The 6,708-nt window shown below is 37.0% G+C and overlaps 1 pseudogene; it reads right to left on the bottom strand.

Moving 5' to 3' along the window:
- Window positions 1–4,946: 4,946 nt before the first annotated feature.
- Window positions 4,947–5,321, bottom strand: LOC110209604 (translationally-controlled tumor protein-like; annotated as a pseudogene).
- Window positions 5,322–6,708: the final 1,387 nt, after the last annotated feature.

A 6,708-nucleotide genomic window follows, 5' to 3' on the forward strand; every position in this document is an offset into this window, starting at 1 on the left:
AAGATACAACATCCCTTCCTCCCCCCCCCAAAAAAAATAGCAGTCATTGCTTTTAAGGACAGTCTATTATCTAAGGAGGGGCAGACAGAGCTTTGCCACAGAATGCAGGAACTCAGAGGGTGCTTATAGCACTTGCACTCTTCAGCAGGCAGAGACAATTCAGCTTAGCACCTGGTTTGCAACAAGAATTAGTTAAAATAAGAAGCTAGGAGATGGCAGGGTCATTCACCACCAGAAGCAGCACCCCAGAGGAGTTACTGTTCTATGTCTTCCCTCACCCATGGCTTCTCCTCTTTTGATATCCCTGGCTGTCCCACACACAGCTACTAAAGTAACTTTTCATGACAAGTTTGACTATATTATTCCTCTACTCAATAAAATGTAGTGGCTTTCTTTCATCTTTAGAATAAAGTATAAACTCCTCTTTTAAATTTTGAAAACCCTAGGACAGCTAGGTGGTGCAGTGGATAGAGCACAGGCCCTGGAGTCAGGAGGACCTGAGTTCAAATGTGACCTCAGACACATAACACTCACTAGCTGTGTGACACTGGGCAAGTCACTTAAACCCAATCGCCTCACCAAAAAAAATTTTTTTGAAAACCTTCACAACCTGACTCCAATCTACTTTTCCAATCTCATTAGATTTTACTCCCCTTTCCACACTCTCATCTAGCCAAACTGGTCTTACTACTATTTCTCATGAAAGACACTTCATCTCCTCTACACTGGTTGTCCTCTATGCCTGGAATGCACTCCCTCCTTACCAATGCTTCCTAGAATCCCTCACTTCCTTCAAGATTTAGCTCAAGCTTTCCCTTTTGTATGAAGCCTTCCCAGATCCCCACACCTGCTAGTGCCTTCGCTCAGCAAAATGCCTTGTATTCATTTTGTATTTATTTGTATACAATATATCTTAGCTCACCTGATAGAATATATATTTCCTGGGGTCAGGCACTGTTTCATTTTTCCTTTGTATCTCCAGTATCTAGCCCAGTGCCTGTCACATAACAGGAACTTAATAAATGCTTGTTAATGGACAGTTGGATGGATGGATGGATGGATGGATGGATGGATGGATGGATGGATGGATGGGCCTTTGTATCAGGAAGTCAGAATTCTTTCCATCACATCCCTCAGATGAATTTATGTGAAGAAGCTTATTTGAGATCATCTATACATGTCATGCTGCTTGTCCCCAGAGAAATGTGTCTGGTGTTTGCCTCAGATACCAGATTTATTAGTTCTAGCTATGGTTAGGAACCCCAACTATCATTATTTCATGCCCTCTGCCAATGACTAGGTCTTCATATTCAGTGAACCTTTAATAAACATTGCTTGGATTATATCAAGAATCCTAATGGAACAGTATGGCCAGTCTAGGAGCTGTAGTTCATTTTTAATTGTACTGTCCTGCTAAAGGCTCCTCTATAAAGCATTCCTATTTATATTCTCACAGTTACCCTGCCAGATCGCATGGCTACATAAGGCTGCTTCCAAAAGGAAGTTATATTACAATGCTTTTTTTCTCTCTCTCTCCATGGGATACATCACCTTTATCATGGAAGAAAACATAGCGGAACTTTATAGTACAGTAGGAGTATTGAATTGGGTTTGAAGGCACTTAGAGAAGGGTCAGTGACCCCAGGCTGGGTTGCAGGATACATTAGCCCCACAATTTTCCTTCTGGGATTTTCTAGCATGAAACTTTCTGAACTATTGTATATGTCACCCCCTCCCTCCCCACTCACTCATCAGGGGTCAGAATGATGTGCAAAATTCAGCAAAGAAGGAAAATTCACTGACCATGCTCTGTGTGTGACAAGGGGGAAAAGTGACTTCATTATTCTACCAACTTTTTTTTTAAACACTCATGCCTATTTTTGCAATAAGGTTGAATTGAGGCTTTGGGACATATGGGTAGTAATAGTTTCATTGAAAATAACAGGGTTGATTTTTAACTTGGCACAGGGGAGATACATTATCAGGTGTGCATCAGGTCCTGATACCTATGTTTTCATGTCCTTTGTTAGTAACATATTAATAAAAATGGTAAAACTTTACTGGGCAAATCTCTAACCTTAATAGCCTCTAAATCCTTCTCCCTACTACTCTTTTCCCCATCCCACCCCAAAGAAAAGCTGAAGTGGAACTGATTTTAGTATTTTTTATGTAGTAGAACTTCCCACTGACATTGTCATGTGCATGATAAATACTCCCACTACAGACAGACAGGCAGGGATTTCATTACAGAATGATGGCAGGACCACAGATTTAGAACCAGAAGGACCCTCAGAGGCCATCCAGTACACCTTATCCTTTTTCAGATTAAAAGGCCAAGTCTCAGAGAAATGAATTCATGTCCCCAAAGTCACAAAGGTTATAAGCAAGAGATCTGGGATTGGAACCACAATCATCTAATTCCAAATATTCTTTTTACTACGCCAGTTTTCTCTTCATTGTTTGAGTCTAAAGGTACAATTTACAACCTGCCTACTTCAATATAGTACTCTGATTCTTGGGTAGGACCATAGTTTCATTGGTGTTGTTATTTCCTCCATAAGTAGGGGAAAGAGCACTGGCTTTAAAGTCAGAGAACCTGGGTTCAAATACTGCCTCTGACACATGCTATCTGTATGACCTTGGGCATATCATTTAACCTCCCTCAAGTTCAATTTCCTCATCTGTAAAATAAGGGGGTGGAATTGGATAGCCTCTGAGGTCCCTTCTAAATCTAGATTTATCATCCTGCCATCATTCCATAGTCTACACATCCCAATTGCTCAATGCTTTCCCATCCTGTGTGACACATTCCATAATGTTCCATGATATCATTCCATAAATCCACCATAGAAGATCCACCCAGTGCACTGGAGACATGAAGACCATCCATCAGTTGTCTTTATTCTTGCTATCTGAAAGATAATCTTGCACGTATAATCATACACATCTTTAACCATGACCTTTATAACACTTCTAGTTTGTTCTTGGCATCAAGCTCCAGCCTTCTTACTACCTTTCAGTATTTGTCCACAGTGACCCATGCTGCAAAGTGTTTATTCTTTAATTACATGTCCATCTGGATTTGAATCCTGATTCAGGCAGGATTCCTCAGGCAAATCACTTAAAACTATTATTTCCTTATCAGGAAAATTGGGATAATAATAGCATCTGTCTCATGTGATCTTGGGGGAATCAAGAAAAATTGGATAAAGTATCCAAGTGTAAAATAATTTGCAGATCTTCAAAGTGCTATGTAGACATTAGTTATTTTTCTTTCTATCTTGTCTTCCTGGATTTTGCTAATAACATACCAAAATGGTAATTTTTGTGGAGATGGTGGATTCTGCTGTCTTCCTGAAGTTGTTATCTAAATTTATTTTTCAGTGAGGCTCTGAGATTTGTTTTGTTGTTGTCATTGTTCAGTCATTTCGGTCATATCTGACTCTTCATGACCCTGTATGAGGTTTTCTTGGCAAAGATATTGGAGTGGTTTGTCATTGCTTTCTTCAGCTCATTTTACAGATGAGAAAACTGGGATAAACATGGTTAAATGATTTACCCAGGGTCACACAGCTGGTCTCTGAAGCTGAATTTGAACTCAGGTCTTCCTGACTCTAGGCATGGCACTCCATCCACTGTACCACCTAGCTGTACCTACAAATACAGATAATTCTGCCCCTCTTCACGTATGCTTATTCCCTTTTTTCTCATTATTTCACTACCCTTTTTTCTAATTCTATTATTATTATTCTCTGTATATTTCACATAATACTATCACAAATAATAGTGGAAATAATAAGCATCCTTTCTTCAGCTCTGATCTTATCAGGAAAGTTTCCAATACTTTTCCATAGTGAATAATGATGGTTCATGGCTTTAGGTAGGTACTTTTGATCCTATTAAAAAAGGTCCTTTTATTCCTATAGATTGGGGGATTTGTACATTTTAGTAATAGTACTATATTTTGTCTAAGGATTGTTGTGATTTCATTGGTCAGTCAGCCAATAAACATATAAATATTTAGTGCCTGCTATGTGCCAGGCACAGATAGGTAGAGACAGAGATAAAATGATTGAGAAATAGATTGATTGATGATAGACATAGATAGAGGGAGATAATAGATGTAGATAGAGAAATAGACATAATAGACATGAGAGATAATAGACACACATAAACACAAAAAGAGATGGAGATAGTTGATATACAAAAATGATTGTGAGATAGATATGTGATGGACATAGAGGTAGAGAAGTTGATACAGACATATATAAATGATAGACATAGAAAGAGAGAGATAGATGATTGACAAATAGATAGACAGACAGACAGACAGACATAGAAATGCTTACTATATGCCAGGATCTGTGCTAAGTGCTGAGGATATAGATAAATCATGCTAGACATTTCTCACCTTTAAGGAGCTTACATTCTAAAGGGGGAAGAGTATACGTAAAGAGGAGTTGGAAGCGGAGCAGAATACACATGTGATGGTATGGCTAGAGACATCTGGGGAGTAGATAAAGCCAAAACTGGTCTCTCAAAGTCCAGCAAAGTTCTAGGGTCAGAGTCTAATTTTCCATTGGGAAGGAAATGGAGGTGATGGGGTGACACCTTGGATAAAAATGTTTTCAGTTTTGTTAACAAATAATTTGGCATAGTAGTTTCTGATGATTTGAAAATTTTACTCGTCATTTGCTGTGAATTCCCCTTTCTCATTGCTAATTTTGCTTTTCCTCTCTTTTTCTAATTTTGGGTGATGTCACATATGTTTTAATTTAAATATCCTGCATGCCATGTTTTCAAAAAAAAAAGTCTCCACTCCAAATAAATCCAGGTCAAGAATAAATGAATAAATCACAGCATGACATCAGTCCAAACTCTGCTGTTGTGTAGATGAGAGGCGATCTAAAATAATCAACTTAATTTGTTAACGTTTCTCCAATTTTTTAACCATCCTTAAAGAAAATCATAAATGGGGTCACACCATCCTCAGGGAAGTCTAGCAGAGCCACCATGGTTTCACGCTTTTGCCTATAAAGGACTGCTGGTTTTTGAAATTAGCAAGAATATGCTTGATTCGTTCTGCAGCTTGCATCATGAAAGGTTTTACTGTAGCTTTTGTCCCTCAAGTCTGCCTTTGATTGACTTCTTACAATCTTTGATGTATTTTTTTGTAAGATTCTTTTGTGAAGCTAGTTTCCTGCAGATGATGGTTCGTTATTATGTCAACTTCAGTGACTCTGTCGTTCACCCTCAGGACCTTTACCAGAGGCATTTCCACAGATGAGTGAATCAATAGTCCCCTTTGTCCTGCTGACCATCTTCCTCTACATCTCAAGACACAGCCCATTTTTTATCTCCCAAATCTTATAGAAACAGAGAAGATCTCATCTTGAGGGGAGGGTAAAGAGAAGGAAAAAGGCAGAAAGGGGAAAAGGGAAAGAGAAGGCAAAAAAAGCTTTTTCCCTCTTAAAAAATAAGACTAGCTGATGATTTATCTATTTCATTGTTTTGTTTTGTTTTTTATCAAATAGCTCTTAGGTTTTTTTTAAACTTAGCTCAATAGTCTTTTTGTTTTCAATTGTATTTCTCTCTAAAATTTTAAGTTTCTGCTTTGGTGTTTGTTTTTAAATAATTCATTGATTTTTCTAGGCTTTTTGCTATATTCTTTGGTCTTCTTGGTAATTTTTTTTAAAGCAAATGTGTTCTAAAATGAATATTTTTCTCTAAGAGATACTTTAGCTGCATCCCACAAGTTTTGCCATGTTATCTTATTTTCTTTTGTATAATTACTTATTAATTGTACAATTTATTCTTTTTCCTATCACCTATTACATAGAGTAACATTATTTCATCTCCAGTTAGGTATCTGTCCTTCAGAATATTTCCCCTAATGTTTCCAATTTTTTGCATTATGGTATGTAAGTGATATGATTAATATCTCTAACTTTCTGTAAAAATTTATGGGTTCTTTTTGCCCTGCTACAAGTTCAAGTTGGATAAAAGTGCTGGGTGTTGCCGAAGAATAGTTCTTAATATTCCTATTCAATAATTCACAAAGATTTATATCTAGTTTCTCAATCATTTTGTTCAGATCTTTCATTTTTTTTCTGTCATGTGAAAGAGGCATGGTGAAGTCAGCAGTAATTGTTGTTTTACTACCTAAGTTTTCCTATAATTCAATTAGTTTTCCTTTAAGTATTAGATGCTATTACATTCAGAATACATATTTAATAGTGGTATTATTTTATTATTCATGGTAAATATAAGCACAGCCTAGTGTACTTGTCTCTCTTGATAATACTTTTGCCATTGATTCATCTGAGATCGTGCTTGTGATTGCTGTTATTTTATATTCAATCAATGTGTAAAAATTATACTCCAACACTCCAATTTAGTTCTCTATGAATTTGTATGCTTTAAGTACATTTCTCGGACATGGCAAATTTGAGGAGGGGTTGTTTTCTAATCTATTTTTCCACTCTATTGTTATAAATATTATTATACATTCTTCCACCTTCTTATGTTTTATGAAGTTTCTTGGTGTGTAATCTATTCTCTTCCTACCCCATTGCAATTTTTTCTCTTTAGCCTGGAAACCCTGGAGTTTGATACATGTCTGGATGAGTAAAATCCAGGATTTCTCTGCTTATTACCTGTGGAATTTATTAATTTTTACTTTTGTCTAAGGTTGCAATATTTGTAGGC

Source organism: Phascolarctos cinereus, unplaced genomic scaffold, assembly GCF_003287225.1.
Source record: "Phascolarctos cinereus isolate Bilbo 61053 unplaced genomic scaffold, phaCin_HiC Scaffold_3;HRSCAF=262, whole genome shotgun sequence".
Classification (NCBI taxonomy): Eukaryota; Metazoa; Chordata; class Mammalia; order Diprotodontia; family Phascolarctidae; genus Phascolarctos; species Phascolarctos cinereus.